Source organism: Pelophylax lessonae, assembly GCF_965119305.1.
Source record: "Pelophylax lessonae genome assembly, chromosome: 1".
Lineage (NCBI taxonomy): Eukaryota > Metazoa > Chordata > Amphibia > Anura > Ranidae > Pelophylax > Pelophylax lessonae.
In genome coordinates, this window is record NC_138768.1 from 400722169 (window position 1) to 400736743 (window position 14575).

Below are 14575 nucleotides of genomic sequence, written 5' to 3' on the forward strand. Positions count from 1 at the left end.
GTAACCGTGCATATATATAGCACTGATTACTTCAGTAATGTCACTGGTACCCCCAAAAGTGTCAAAAATGTCAGTCAAGGGTCCGATCTGTCCGCTGCAATGTCGCAGTCCCGCAAAAAAAAAAAATAGCAGATCGCCGCCATTACGCGTTAAAAAAAAAAAAACACCAAAAATGACAGAAATCTTTCCCTTAGTTAGTAAATGCAATAACTTTTGCGCAAACCAATCAAAATACGCTTATTGCGATTTTTTTTACCAAACATAGGTAGCAGAAAACAATTTGGCCAAAAATTTTAAAAAAATTAGATTTTTACATTTTTTTGGGGGGGAATTTCATATAAAAAAATGTGAAAAAGTTATTTTTTCAAAATAAACGCTCTTTTTTTGTTTATAGCGCAAAAAGTAAAAATCGCACAGGTGATCAAATACCACCAAAAGAAAGCTCTGTTTGTGGGAAAAAAAGGACATAAATTTTGACCGCGCAATTGTCAGTTAAAGTCGCACAGCGCCGAATCGCAAAAAGTGGCCCAGACGTAAGACAGCAAAATGCTCCGGTGGTAAAGTGATTAATATATGATATGTCTTATCGTTTAGAATCAGTAGAAGGATTACATATTTCTGTTCCCTGAAGAAGCCAAACTTTGAGGGTCTATACTAGGGATGCACCGAAATTTCAGCCACCGAAATTATCGGCCGATAATGGGTTAACATTGCCGAAAATAAATATGGCCGCTGTGGGGAAGGAGCGCAGGGCAGGTTTTAAAAGTCCCGCCTCTGGCCAGCCGTCCGCCTCTCAATGACGTCCCTACTACGATCTGTGCATTAATGAATGGACATACCAGGCGGGGGGCGGGGCGAGCGGCCACTATAGATAGAGCTACGTGATCCTTCCTGTCAGCTCAGCGCGACTATGTGTGAACGAGAACAGAACTGACCTGACACCGGGCGGGGGGAGCGGCCGCTATTAGCTGTAACTATGTGAGCGCTTCACTTCCCTGACAGGCATGTATCTCCGCTGACAGGGAAGTGAAGCTCTCACATAGTTACAGCTAATAGCGGCCGCTCCCCCTGCCCGCCCCGCCCGGTTTCAGGTCAGTTCTGTTCTCATTCACACATAGTCGTGCTGAGCTGACAGGGATGGATCACATAGTTCTAGTATCTATAGCGGCCGCCCGCCCCGCCCTCCCGCCTGGTATGTCCATTCATTAATGCACAGATCGTAGTAGGGACGTCATTGAGAGGCGGTGCCGCCGGCCAGAGGCGGGACTTTTGAATGAAGGACACTCGAGGAGGACGACGCTGAGGCAGTGGGGGGGGGGGGGGGGAGCTGGGGCAGCTTACCAATGGTAATTGTATTATGAAGCATGAGGGGTTAATGTATTGTCACTGCTGGTCACTCATCTATTAGTGACCGACCAGTGGCAGGTAATTAACCCCTTTGTGCTGCATTAGTGCAACCAGTATCAGTGCAACCAGTGTTAATTAACACTGATACTGGTTGCACTAATGCAGCACAAAGGGGTTAATTAACTGCCACTGGTCGGTCACTAATAGATGAATGACCAGCAGTGACAATACATTAACCCCTCATGCTTCACAATACAATTACCATTGGTAATTAAATTAACCTCTTGCCAACCCATCACAGTACATATACTGTGACAGGGTGGCAGCGACAGGTGTACGTCACTACCTGTTTTTGGTGTATGCCCCTGTTCTATCCATTTTAAATTTTTTTTGGGGAAAAAGTAATTTTCGGTTTCGGTTTTCGGCCAAGGGTATCCTGCATTTTCGGTTTTGGCCCAAAATTTTCATTTCGGTGCATCCCTAGTCTATACCTCGGCGAAACATGTAGGACCTATGTGATCCATATTACTACTAATGATTCACCTATCTTTTTTGGAAATGCAAATCTACCTGCGCCTAGAAGCCCCCGCAGGGACCGGGAGGGATGCGAGCCCCGGACGCAGACATGAGGGGAGAGCAGACACATGCAGACTGTCATCCCCAAACAGAGGCCCGACACAGAGGTTACTTACTGCTCCATACGGCGTGGGCCATATAGGATGCGTCGCACGGTCAAAACCGCATGTTGAGGCATCCCAGCAGGCTTTTGCCCCTGAGGACAGGGGCAGGTCGTTTGCTAGGCAAGGGCGCACGCATAGCCCACTAAGCACTCGATGGCGGGCTGGGATTCCATAAGATCCTCTGTCCTGGAGTACCAGGATGACCAGTCCGATTCCCAGCTCCGCAAACGCTGTAGTCTTCCGAAGATCCGACTAACTAAGCGCAGGACAAATAAAAAGCTAGTAGTGCAAAGAAAACACTTTTGCAGAAAATAAAAGTAATAAAACAGAAGAAAGGCTGAGACATGTAGCCCCAGCACAGGGAAATCCTATCTTACTCCTATCTAGGCAGAAGACAAACTGAATTGGGAATGAGGCTAGCTGGGGGTATTGGACCAGTGGGACAGCCCCCTGTAGGTGTGTATGTAAATTGCTTTGTTTTTAACAAGTCTTATGCCTAGCTTGCTCCTGTGGATAAGAGGTCAATACCCATTGGTGAAGACTGTATGAGTGGGCGGCGACTGTCAGAGGACGTAAGAGAAATAGTGTTTCCATTCGTCCAGATTTGACGGATCGGATCGGGTGTCAGCGGACATGTCTCCGCTGACATCCGATGCCCCATAGAGATGCATGGGGGGGACCGTTCGGATCCGCCAAAAAAACAAACAGGCGGATCTGAACCGTCCACCTGTGTGAAAGGGGCCTAACACTCAACACATATGCAAAGGATGGAACAGTCTTGATAAATCCTTTACACTTGTTTTGTATAGTTTATTCCTGAAACCGCTAATACAGTGCCTTGCTCTCCATCCAACCTCACTGAGCTTGAGCAGTTTTGCAAGGAGGAATGGGCAAAAATTTCAGTCTCTCGATGTGCAAAACTGATAGAGACATACCCTAAGCGACTTACAGCTGTAATCGCAGCAAAAGGTGGCGCTACAAAGTATTAACTTAAGGGGGCTGAATAATTTTGCACGCCCAAATTTTCAGTTTATTTGTTAAAAAAGTTTGAAATATCCAATAAATTTCGTTCCACTTCATGATTGTGTCCCACTTGTTGATTCCTCACAAAAAATTACAGTTTTATATCTTTATGTTTGAAGCCTGAAATGTGGCAAAAGGTCGCAAAGTTCAAGGGGGCCGAAAACATTCGCAAGGCACTGTATATAAAATTGATAACATTTGAATACTTTAAAATGTGTACAACATTTTACAATACACTTAAAAGGGATTGTAAATCTTAATTTTGTTAGTAAAATAATTACAGGTTATTTAGCTGATATGTGCAATGGTATTGGACAGAGCAGTCATGATCCTCCTCTCCTGGGGTTCCCCACTGGCACTTTAGGCTCCTCTTCACCATGTTACACCGTAGGAATCTGCTTCCTATGGTGGCACATGCGGACACACTCCTGAGCCATACTGTGTGCTTCTATAGACAGCGCAGCTTTGCCCCGCTCCGTGCTCTCAGGATTTGATTGACAGCAGCAAGAGCCAATGGCTTCTGCTGCTGCCTTCGTCCTAAAAGAGTGGAGTCTCACTACATACAGGCAGAGCACTGAATTGAGCAAGGACTCCAGTAACCATTTAGGGAGTAAGGCGGCAATACAAATACTAAAACATTTTTTGCCTCAAAGCAGGGAATGCACAAAAGTAAAAAAAGTTTTCCCTCTAGAGCAACTTTAAAAACAAAGAGGGAAGCATCCACAAAAATGAGGCACCGTACAAATTTCAAATCGAGTTATATTAAATAACTACTCTTCATGTAAACAGACCTATCTGAACAGGCAAACAATAGATCTTCATTCAAACGGTGCCTACAGATGAAAGTAATAAACCACAACAAATTACAAAATTGACATGGTGAATCCATTGTTAAAATTCAAAGGAGATATGTCACAAAGAAAAGCAAGTACATTTCTTTATCAACTTGCTGACAGCGCTACAGCCAAATGACGGTTACAGGGCAGCTGGCTAATCCTGGAAGTCCATCATATGATGGCCTCCCATGATTGCACCCACTGCGGGCGAAGCACTCTGATCAGTGTCCCGAGGACAATATTCTGATTGAGAAAACAGATTGAGGTAAAGTGCCTTTATACACCTTGAACTTTTCCACACCTTGTCAAATCAACAACTAATCAATATTTTTCAACTACACTGCTCAAAAAAATTAAAGGAACACTTTGAAAATACATCAGATCTCATTGGGGAAATATCTTATGCTGGTTATCTATACTGATGTGGACTGGGTAATGTGTTCGGAAGGAAAGGATGCCACATCATTTGATGGAAATTAAAATTATCAACCGACAGAGGGCTGAATTCAGACACCCCCGAACATCAAAGTGAAAAAATGATGCAGCAGGCTAGTCCATTTTGATGAAATTTCATTGCAGCAACTCAAAATGGTACTCAGTAGTTTGTATGGCCCCAACGTGCTTGCAAGCATTCCTGACAACATTAGGGCATGCTCCTGAGACAGATGGTGTTCTGGGGCATTTCCTCCCAGATCTGTACCAGGGCATCACTGAGCTCCTGAACAGACTGAGGTGCAACCTGGCGGTGTCAAATGGACTGAAACAATATCCCAGAGGTGTTCTAGTGGATTTAGGTCAGGCAAGCGTGGGGGCCATTAAATGGTATAAATTCCTTCATCTTCAAGGAACTGGCTGAATACACTTTGCCGCATGAGGCCGGGCATTGTTGGGCACCAGGAGGAACCAGGACCCACTGCACCAGCATAGGGCCTGACATTGGGTCCAACGATTTCATCCCGATACCTAATGGCATTCAGGGTGCCATTGTCTAGGCAGTAAAGGTCTGTGCTTCCATCCATGGATATACCAAACTGGTGATGCTGAACGATGTTACAGGCAGCATAACATTCTACACGGCATCTCCAGACCCTTCACGTCTGTCACATGTGCTCAGGGTGAACCTGCTCTCATCTGTGATAAGCACAGGGTGCCAGTGGTGGACCTGCCAATTATATTGTTCAATGGAGAATGCCAGTCAAGCTCCGCGGTTTCGAGCAGTAAGCACAGGGCCCAATAGAGGACGTCGAGCCCTCAGGCCACCCTCATGAAGTCTGTTTCTGTTTGGTCAGATACATTCACACCAGTGGCCAGCTGGAGGTCATTTTGTAGGGCTCTGGCAATGCTCATCCTGTTCCTCCTTGTCCAAAGGAGCAGATACCGGTCCCACTGATGGGCTAAGGACCTTCTACGGCCCTGTCCAGCTCTCCTAGAGTAACTGCCTGTCTTCTGGAATCCCCTCCATGCTCTAGAGACTGTGCTGGGAGACACAGCAAACCTTCTGGCAATGGCACGTATTGATGTGCCATCCTGGAGGAGTTGGCCTGCCTGTGCAGCCTCTATAGGGTCCAGGTATCCCCTCATGCTACCAGTAGTGACACTGACCCTAGCCAAATGCAAAACTAGCGAAAAATAGTCAGAAAAGAGTAGGGTAAAAAAAATGTTAGTGCCTCCACTTGTAAAACTATTCCTGTTTTGGAGGTAGACTAATTTTTGCCCATCAAGTACACCTATTAAATTAACACCAAAGCAGCTGAAACTTAACAACCCCCTCTGCTACTTAACTGACCATATCAATATCCCAGGAGTTTACTTGACTTGATGCTGTACTGATTAAAAAGTGTTCCTTAATTTTTTTTGAGCAGTTTATCTTCATAATTGATTCGTTGGTCAGTCGATTACTTGGCCTGCATACAGAATGCATTATGTCTTTACATATCAGGAAATACAGTGAAGCACACATACAGCTCAGTACACCATCCATACATGTCAGAAGACACAGGCAGCACACACACAGCTCAGTACACTGTCCATATAGATCAGTAAGTGCCTGAGCACTTGTGAATGTAAGAGGAGCAATGCCTCATGTAGTCCTGGGCAGGAAGGGAGTGGTTTACCTTGCTATAGGGGGGCACTATACTATACTTTGCAGCTTGCTATTGGGGCACTCTAAAGGCATGGGAAACCACAAGCATCGGTGGGGGACCCCAGAAGAGGTGAATCAGGGCTGCTCTTTGCAAAACCATTAGTGCCGCTTCACACTAGGGCGACCTGTGAGGCGACCTCACAGGTCGCCTCCCATAGGGAAGCTGCGGACCCGTTCTAATAGGAGCGACACAAGTCGCTCCGACCTAGAAAAAGGGTCCGGAGCTTCTTTGGGGCGACCCGGAGGCGACCGCCATAGACTTCAATGTTATGAAGTCTGTGGCGGCCGCTCCGAGGTCGCGGTGCGAAGTAGCGTCGCTGCAGTGTGAACCGGCGCTTACAGAGCAAGTAAGTAGAAAATGTCTGTTTAAAAAAAAATAAATAAATAATAATAAAATCACTTTAGAGACACTGTGCAGGGAGGATCAGCATCTGAGCCCAGAGATAGACTGGAGGTAATGTAAGGCATTACAAATATATTTAAAGTAAACTTTTACCAATATTGTGCATTATATTTAAAATGATCATATCCATGGGAAAAAAAATGGATTTTTGTAAAATCTTACCGTAAAATCCTTTTCTCTTAGCTCATCGACAGACGTAGTCCTCGGTGATACACCACCTTCGGGTTATGTTACCTCCGCAGGAGCAGGACTAGACAGGAAATTAAAAAGCTCTGGCCACACCCTAGGGGCAGTCCCAGAGGGTATATCCTCTCTCTCTCTGCCTCAGCAAATCAGTTATGTGAAAAAGCAGTGCTTAGAGAATTTAACCCAACCCAACTCCAAAACAGAGGGGCGGGGACTACGTCTGTCGATGAGCTAAGAGAAAAGGATTTTACGGTAAGATTTTACAAAAATCCATTTTTCTCTAGCGCTCATCGACAGACGTAGTCCTCGGTGATACACCACCTTCGGGACGTCCCAGAGCAGTATCACAACTGAGGGGTGGGAAAATGGAAATCAAATCCCAATCTAGAAAGCCCAACCGGTGCCAACTAGAAGTTTACAATGCTCATCCTTAATGATGAGACTCAAAAAAAAAATTTTCAAACAGAAAAAAACCCTCGAGGTAGACCACCGGTCTCCTCAAATTGCGGCCTGCAAAACCTTGCGGCCAAATGAGGCATCCGCCGATGCCGTCACATCAATTTTATAGAATTTTGTAAAGGTATGTACCGACGACCAGGTGGCCGCCTTACATACCTGGACCACTGACGCCTGATGGCGAAAGGCCCAGGAAGTACTGAGCGCTCGAGTGGAGTGCGCCCTAACAGGGAACGGAGGACTCTGACCCTTAATAGAATAAGCCTGTACCACCGTCTGTCTAATCCATTTGGCAATGGTTGCGGCAGATGCAGTCAAACCCTTTCTGGGGCCATCCGTGATCACAAAAAGTGAATCCGTCTTACGGAATGATTCCGTAGCTTTCAGGTATACCCTGATTGCCCGAACCACATCTAAGGAATGCCACGCATGTTCCCGATGATGCTTGGGCTGAGGACACAAGGAAGGTAGTACAATATCTTCATTCAGATGAAAATCTGAAACCACCTTAGGAAGAAAAGATGGCTTAGGATGAAGTACTACCTTATCCCTATGAATCACTAGGTATGGGGACTGGCATGATAATGCAGCCAGTTCTGACACCCTGCGAGCAGAAGTAATAGCCACCAAGAAGGCCACCTTCTGGGATAAAGTAAGCAAGGGAATCTCCCTGATGTTTTCAAAAGGAGGTTTCTGTAGAACCGACAAAACCAAATTAAGATCCCAGGGCGGTAAGGGCGCGCGGACTGGAGGAGCCAGGTGCCGCACCCCCTGGATGAAATTCCGCACCAAGGATTTGGTAGCTAACGGCTTCTGAAAGAAGATTGCTAATGCTGAAACTTGACCCTTGATGGTGCTCAAGGCTAGCTTCTGCTCAACCCCTTGTTGCAAAAAGGCCAATATTCGAGACACCGAATAGGTACGTGGAGGAAATCCTAAAGATTCGCACCACGCAATATAAGTCTTCCATGTGTGATAATAGACTTTGCTGGAAGTCGCTTTCCTTGCTTTAATAAGGGTAGGAATGACAGAAGTAGACAAACCTCTGTCCTTCAGTACTTGGGTCTCAATGGCCAGGCCATTAAAACCAGCGACTGTAAAGCACGAAGGTAACTTGGTCCTAGAGACCACAGACACTCCCTGAGACGAAGTTCCCACGGAACGTCTGCGACTAGCATGTCCAAGTCGGCCAGGCCGGCTTGAGGAGGCCAGCCTAGAATTTCTAGGACCACTGGCGCTGATTGGATCTGAACCAGGCGTCCCTAGAGCCATCTGGCCCCGACCATCCGAGAAAGTCTGGTCGTTTTCTGTTTCCACACATTTATCAGATACCCGATAGTTATCAGGAAGGGTGATCTTTTCTGGTTGAACCTCAGGGACCGAAGTCACCCGACTAGAGGCTACTTGGCCTATCTGGTCAACCAGATCCGATTCCTGTGGAGGTATCGGGACTAATCTTAGGAAAGGGTAAAGGAAAAGATCTATTCAGGGAACGGTAACTACCGCTTCCTGTGGTACTTAAATGTTGGAAGGGAAGAATCGCACCGGTAGTAGTGGTTGATGCTCGATCTGATGTCCTGAATACCGGTGAAAACGTCCCCCCACCCTGAAACCGGGTGGGGGCGCACCTTCAGGCTGTGTACTCCTTTGCTTCGGGTCTGGCTGGGTTGGTCCTCTGCTTGTCCGACCAGCCCTTCTTGAATCCTCCTGGAGGAGTCTTGCCTTTCCCGCTAGTACCAGCCGGGCGCCCTTTATGGGCGGTAAAGAAAGGTCCTCGCTTGTTGCGAGGTCCCTTAGCTTTTGCAGCCTGTGGCAAGAAAGTGCTCTTGCCCCCAGTGGCATCCTTAATGATTTCATCTAGGTTGGCCCCAAATAGACGATTCCCCTGAAAAGGGAGATTGGTCAAGGTCTTTTTGGAACCTAGGTCAGCTGACCAGCATTTTAACCACAGCACACGTCTGAGGATCACTGCTAACTTAGATGCATGCCCTAATAAGGGAGTTGTGTCCAAGGCTGCGTCACAGATAAACCGTAGCCCTTGTATGATCTGTTCCATCAAATCAGATGTCTCCTGGGGAATATCTTTTCCCCTAAGATCTTGGCGTACCATTTTCGCCCATTCCGTAAGTGTCTGGGAAACTAGACCAACAACAATTACTGGTCTAAATGCTGACCCTATCAGAGAAAAGATAGTGCGGGACTCTGCTTCTATCTTTCGATCCACCGGATCCTTAAAGGACGAAGTGTCCTCCACTGGAATAACCGTGGCTTTATTCAGCCTGGAAATAGGCGGATCCACGACTGGTGGTACCGTCCATTTCTTAATGATGGATTCCTCAAACGGATAGCGTCTAGCAATACGCTTGGAAATAGTAAAGGTACGTTTAGAATGCTCCCATTCTCCTTTAATCTGATTACCAAAACATTTAGGTACCGGAAAAGCCTTCGCCATCTTGATGGGCTTATTAGTACCGAAAGGCCTCTCTGTTTCAGTTGCCTCTGCCGGTAAAGCCTCAAGTTTTAAGGTTTCTTGCACTGCCACAACTAGTGCGTCCACCAATGCTTCTTCCTGAATTATAGCAGGAGAAGAAGCGTCCTCCTCACTGTCTGAGGGGGCTTTACCTGGGATAACAGCCCTTGCAGAGGAACCTGCAACTGCCGTGACCATCTCTGAATCTGAGTCAGAGGTGTCAGATGGTATAGGGGTAGGCGGGGGTCGCTTCCTTGACCCCCGTCCCTGACAGGCCGCCTCCACCCGAGCCACCATAGACTCCAAAATTGCTGTAAATTATTCTATACTCTGTGCACCGACGGGTCCCGAGGCCCCCTCGAGGGAAACAGGTGGGGGAATATGTGTGGCAGGGTCCATGATAACTCCAGTTACTTCCTGGATAATATAATTCAAAAGAAAAAAACTTTTTTTTTTTTTTTTTTCTGACCCCCAGCGCCACAAAAAGCCCCTTAGTGTTACCTGCTAGGGATCCCTATCGATCGAGAGAGAGAGAGATAGACCCCCAGGCTCACCACTTGATGCTCAGAGTTAAACTGCAACAGCTTACAGCGCTGTCTTGACAAACAGGAAGTCTTTTGGCTGGCTGCCCAGGAAGAAGGGAGGCGGCTCCGCCCCTCTGCACGCCTTCCGGCGCCTCCCCCAAGCTCCACGAGGTGTAGGATCACCTCAAACATGGCCGCCCCCATGCTGGAGACACGAGGCTACGCCAAAATGGCGGCGGCCTGTGCTGACTAGCGATGTGCTGCAGGGCACACAACACTCTCTCTGCATGGGGATATGGCGTGGTTGGCGGTACCGGCCCTGGCGGACCGCATGGCCGTTCGGGAGGCCTGCTAATAGCTGGAGATCTGATTTGGAAGGCAGTCTACATGTCCGTGGCTTCTGACTGGTAGGTAGCTTATACTTAACCCATAAGATTCCCAGAATGCCACAGATTACATCTTTAAAACATGTATACCATAGATTGTTAGCTCCCAAACCAAGCCTCCTGGCTTTTTGCACACATAAAATCACACTCAAAGTAGGAGGATTTGTGACATGTTATAGGATAGAAAGAACTCTTTCTTACCATACAGAGAGGGGCCCGCGTTCACCACAAAACCCGTCAGGGAAAAAAGGGGGAACATACTACTCACCATACCGGAACCAGGCGGGCACCAACTCCTGACAGTACCCCTCTCCACCGGGGCGGGAGGGCTGTCGACCGATACGGACGCCGTGACTCATGGTCTTTGGCGTTTCAGCGAGACGTTTAACTCGCGGGTTCAGTCCTTTTAATGGGACTTTGTCGCGGCCGACCCAGCGCGGAGCTATGGCCTGCACGCGCTCGTAGGCTGAACTGGGGTGACCACCGGATCTCAACATCCAGCCCGTCGCCCAGTTCAGCTTTCTTGCTTGAAGATCTCACAGGAACACTGGAGAAAAAAAGCTGTCTAAAAATCCTTTTAGAAAAAAATTCTTGCCAGGACCTAATATCCCAGCAAGGTATCTAGGTCCTTACTCCTAACTAGACAGAAAATAACTGATTTGCTGAGGCAGAGAGAGAGAGGATATACCCTCTGGGACTGCCCCTAGGGTGTGGCCAGAGCTTTTTAATTTCCTGTCTAGTCCTGCTCCTGCGGAGGTAACATAACCCGAAGGTGGTGTATCACCGAGGACTACGTCTGTCGATGAGCGCTAGAGAAAAAAAGCTTTTTGTACTACTTTAATATAAAAGATTTAGATCTCCCTTCCACCCTTTATATAACTTCATGTCAGACTCCTAGTTAAAATGCCCATATATCCTACTTCTGGGTTTAGTGCTAATGATATAAGTAATCTATATTATTACTTTCACTGTTAAGTGCCGGTTCACAGTGTGATTACAGAGATCGCTGCTCCTAAATTACATGCCATCTCTGTGCGGTGCAAATTTCAGCCATACAGTTTGTATGGCTGAATTCGAACCGCAATCGCACTAAACACGCACATGACCCTTTTTTTAATTCGCAGCAGAATCGGATCACATGGTGGTTCACACTAGTGCGATCCGATTCTGTGCGAACTTGCAGATTGCACTGCGATATGCGAGCTCAACTGGGGGTGTCAACCTTGAATTGACACCCCCCTGCGTATCGCATATGGCAGTGTGAACTGCCTGTGCTAAGGATGAGAAGCGGGAACATGCTGTATATTCGCAGCGTTTCTGCATCGCACAAATGTGAACTGGGACTTACAGTACAAATAAACCCCATATAGTAGCAATTATCTGCTTTTAGTACTAAAAAGGGCTAATTTTAGTTTAAAGCCATGACAGGGGATACAAAAAAGCATGCTGCTGCTACAATATAGTCTTTGGCAGTGAAATTGTGCTGAAGTCCTAAAAAAGTAATATATGAACTACTTAAATCTTACTACTTGAAATTGTATCTATTGAGACACTGCCATAGAAACATCGGATGCTACTTCAGGTACGATTTGTAAATTGTATGTTGTGCCTGAAGTCATACTGCCTGCTTGGTTCACACCTATGTGTTTTTTGGTGCTTTTTGCAGAAATGTACTACAGTTCATTTAACATGGTTTCCTATGGGACACGTTCACATCTTTGCTTTTTTCAGCCGCTGCCTATTTGGAAAGAGTCAAAGACTTTTTTCAATGCAAAACTGTGCTCTTTTTTACTTTTTTGGTTTAATAGCCTTCAATGGATTAGCTAAAGAAAAGCGTGTAGTGTTATTTTGCCGCAATTTGCGTTTGTTAATTGGCCGGAAAAAAAAAAAGATGCAAACACAAATTGCAGCAAGATTGCGTGTGCAAAAACGCACAGCAAAAAGCACTGCAGAAACAGATCAAAAGCAGACTGCATAAGTGTGAACCGAGCCTTATGCTGGGCAAACACGTATCTATTTTCAGATGAGAGTATTCATACAAAAAAAAATCTTTGTACATTCGCTGAATGAATGTTGTTTAAAATTTCACTTGCTTTTAGCATAGTTTTAAATGAAATGTAATTTCTGAACTAAAACCACATACACTCACTGTCTGACGTTTTATATTCTGCTGCTTCTAATTTCCCTGTCACTGTGGTCGAAAACCACCTCTAATAGTAGATATAGATAAAGGGATATAATATATACATACACATACAATATATACATACATACATACATATATCTTCTATCTGTTATTCTCAAAGTGGATTAGAGATTTTGCTTCCTAACCATATAGTTGGATTTTTCTATTTAACACTGCATATAGATATTTAAGAATAAATTGCCTTCTTTTTAAACGTTACATATTAACTAAATTATACACCACAGTTATCTGATCAAAACAATCGGCCAACTAGTCTATTATGAAATTAATTGTTAGATGCCTGCCCTAAAATGGTTTTTAATTTTTTTTACAAATAAATATCTGAAAAGTGTGGCGTGCATTTCAATTTAACCTCCTTTATTCTAATAACCCTAACTAAAATATAGTGGAACCAATAGCCTTCAGAAGTCACCTAAATAGTAAATAGAGTCCACCTGTGTGCAATTTAATATCAATATAAATACAGCTGTTTTGTAAAGAGGTTTGTTTGAGAACTTGAGTGAACAAACAGCATCATGAAGACCAAGGAACACACCAAACAGGTCAGGGATAAAGTTGTGGAGAAGTTTAAAGCAGGGATAGGTTATAAAAAATATCCCAAGCTTTGAACATCTCACAGAGCACTGTTTAATCTATCATACGAGAATGGAAAGAGTATGGCACAACTGCAAACCTACCAGGACATGGCCGTCCACCTAAACTGACAGGCCGGGCAAGGAGAGCATTAAAGAGGAAGTAAACATCTATAAGTAACTTACCTACAGGTAACCCTAGAAGGCTTACCTATAGGTAGTATAAATATCTCGTAAACCTGCAGTTTCTGAGACATTTACTGTGCATGCAGCCAGTGACATCAATGGCACGTGCGCTCTGAAGGAACAGCCACCCATGCCGTTACTTCAGAGCTCTGTGCCATAATTGGCGGCTTCTACGCACATGCCTGGGGTGGAAGTCATAGCGGCTCCAGCCAGTCACAGAGCCAGAGTCAGTGAACCCGGAAGCAAGACAGGTGAAGATGGGCGCCCCCTTCAGCGCTGATATCGCGGCTCTGGAACAGATTTGTTTTAAGGGAAGTTTGCTATGCATACTAGCACATTTTGCCTTTACCTGGCAAGGTAGGAAAAAAAAAAAAAAAAAAGTCCAGCAGTTTAAAACCACTTTAAACAGAGAAGCAGCCAAGAGGTCCATGGTAACTCTGGAGGAGCTGTAGAGACCCACAGTTCAGGTGGGAGAATCTGTCCACAGGACAACTTTTAGTCGAGAACTCTACTCTGGCATTATGGAAGAGTGGGAAGAAAGCCACTGTTAAAAGTAAGCAATAAGTTGTGTTTGCAGTTTGCAAGAAGCCATGTGGTGGACACAGCAAACATGTGGAAGAAGGTGCTCTGGTCAGGAGACCAAAATGCAACTTTTTGGACTAAAGCAAAACTGTATGTGTGGGAGAAACCCAACACTGCACATCACCCTGAACACACTCTCCCCACCGTGAAACATGGTGGTGGTATCATCAAGTTGTGTGGATGCTTTTCTTCAGCAGGGACAGGCAGGCTGGTCAGAGTGGATGTGAAGATGGATGGAGCCAAATATAGGGCGATCTCAAAAGAAAACCTGTTGAGTGCGCAAAAGACTTTGGCAAGACTTGGGCAAAAGTTTCACTCTAGATGTGCAAAGCTGGTAGAGACATACCCAAAAAGACTTGCAGCTAGAATTGCAGTAGGGCTGCAATGATTATTTTCATAATCGATTAGTTGGCCGATTGTTTTGATTAATCGACTAATCGGATAAAAACCGCAAAAAAAAAAAAAAAAAAGTTGGTGTATAATTTAGTTAATAATCTTGAATATGTATATGCAGTGGTAAATATAAATATCCAGCTATATAGTTGGATATTTAATCCACTCGGAGACAGATATAT

At 45.5% G+C, this 14575-nt stretch overlaps 1 protein-coding gene across 3 annotated transcripts in view; it reads right to left on the reverse strand.

Annotated features, from left to right (window-relative positions):
• The window catches only part of ELAVL2 (ELAV like RNA binding protein 2), a 346424-nt gene that overhangs the window by 153498 nt on the left and 178351 nt on the right, over nucleotides 1-14575 (reverse strand). The window lies entirely within an intron of this gene.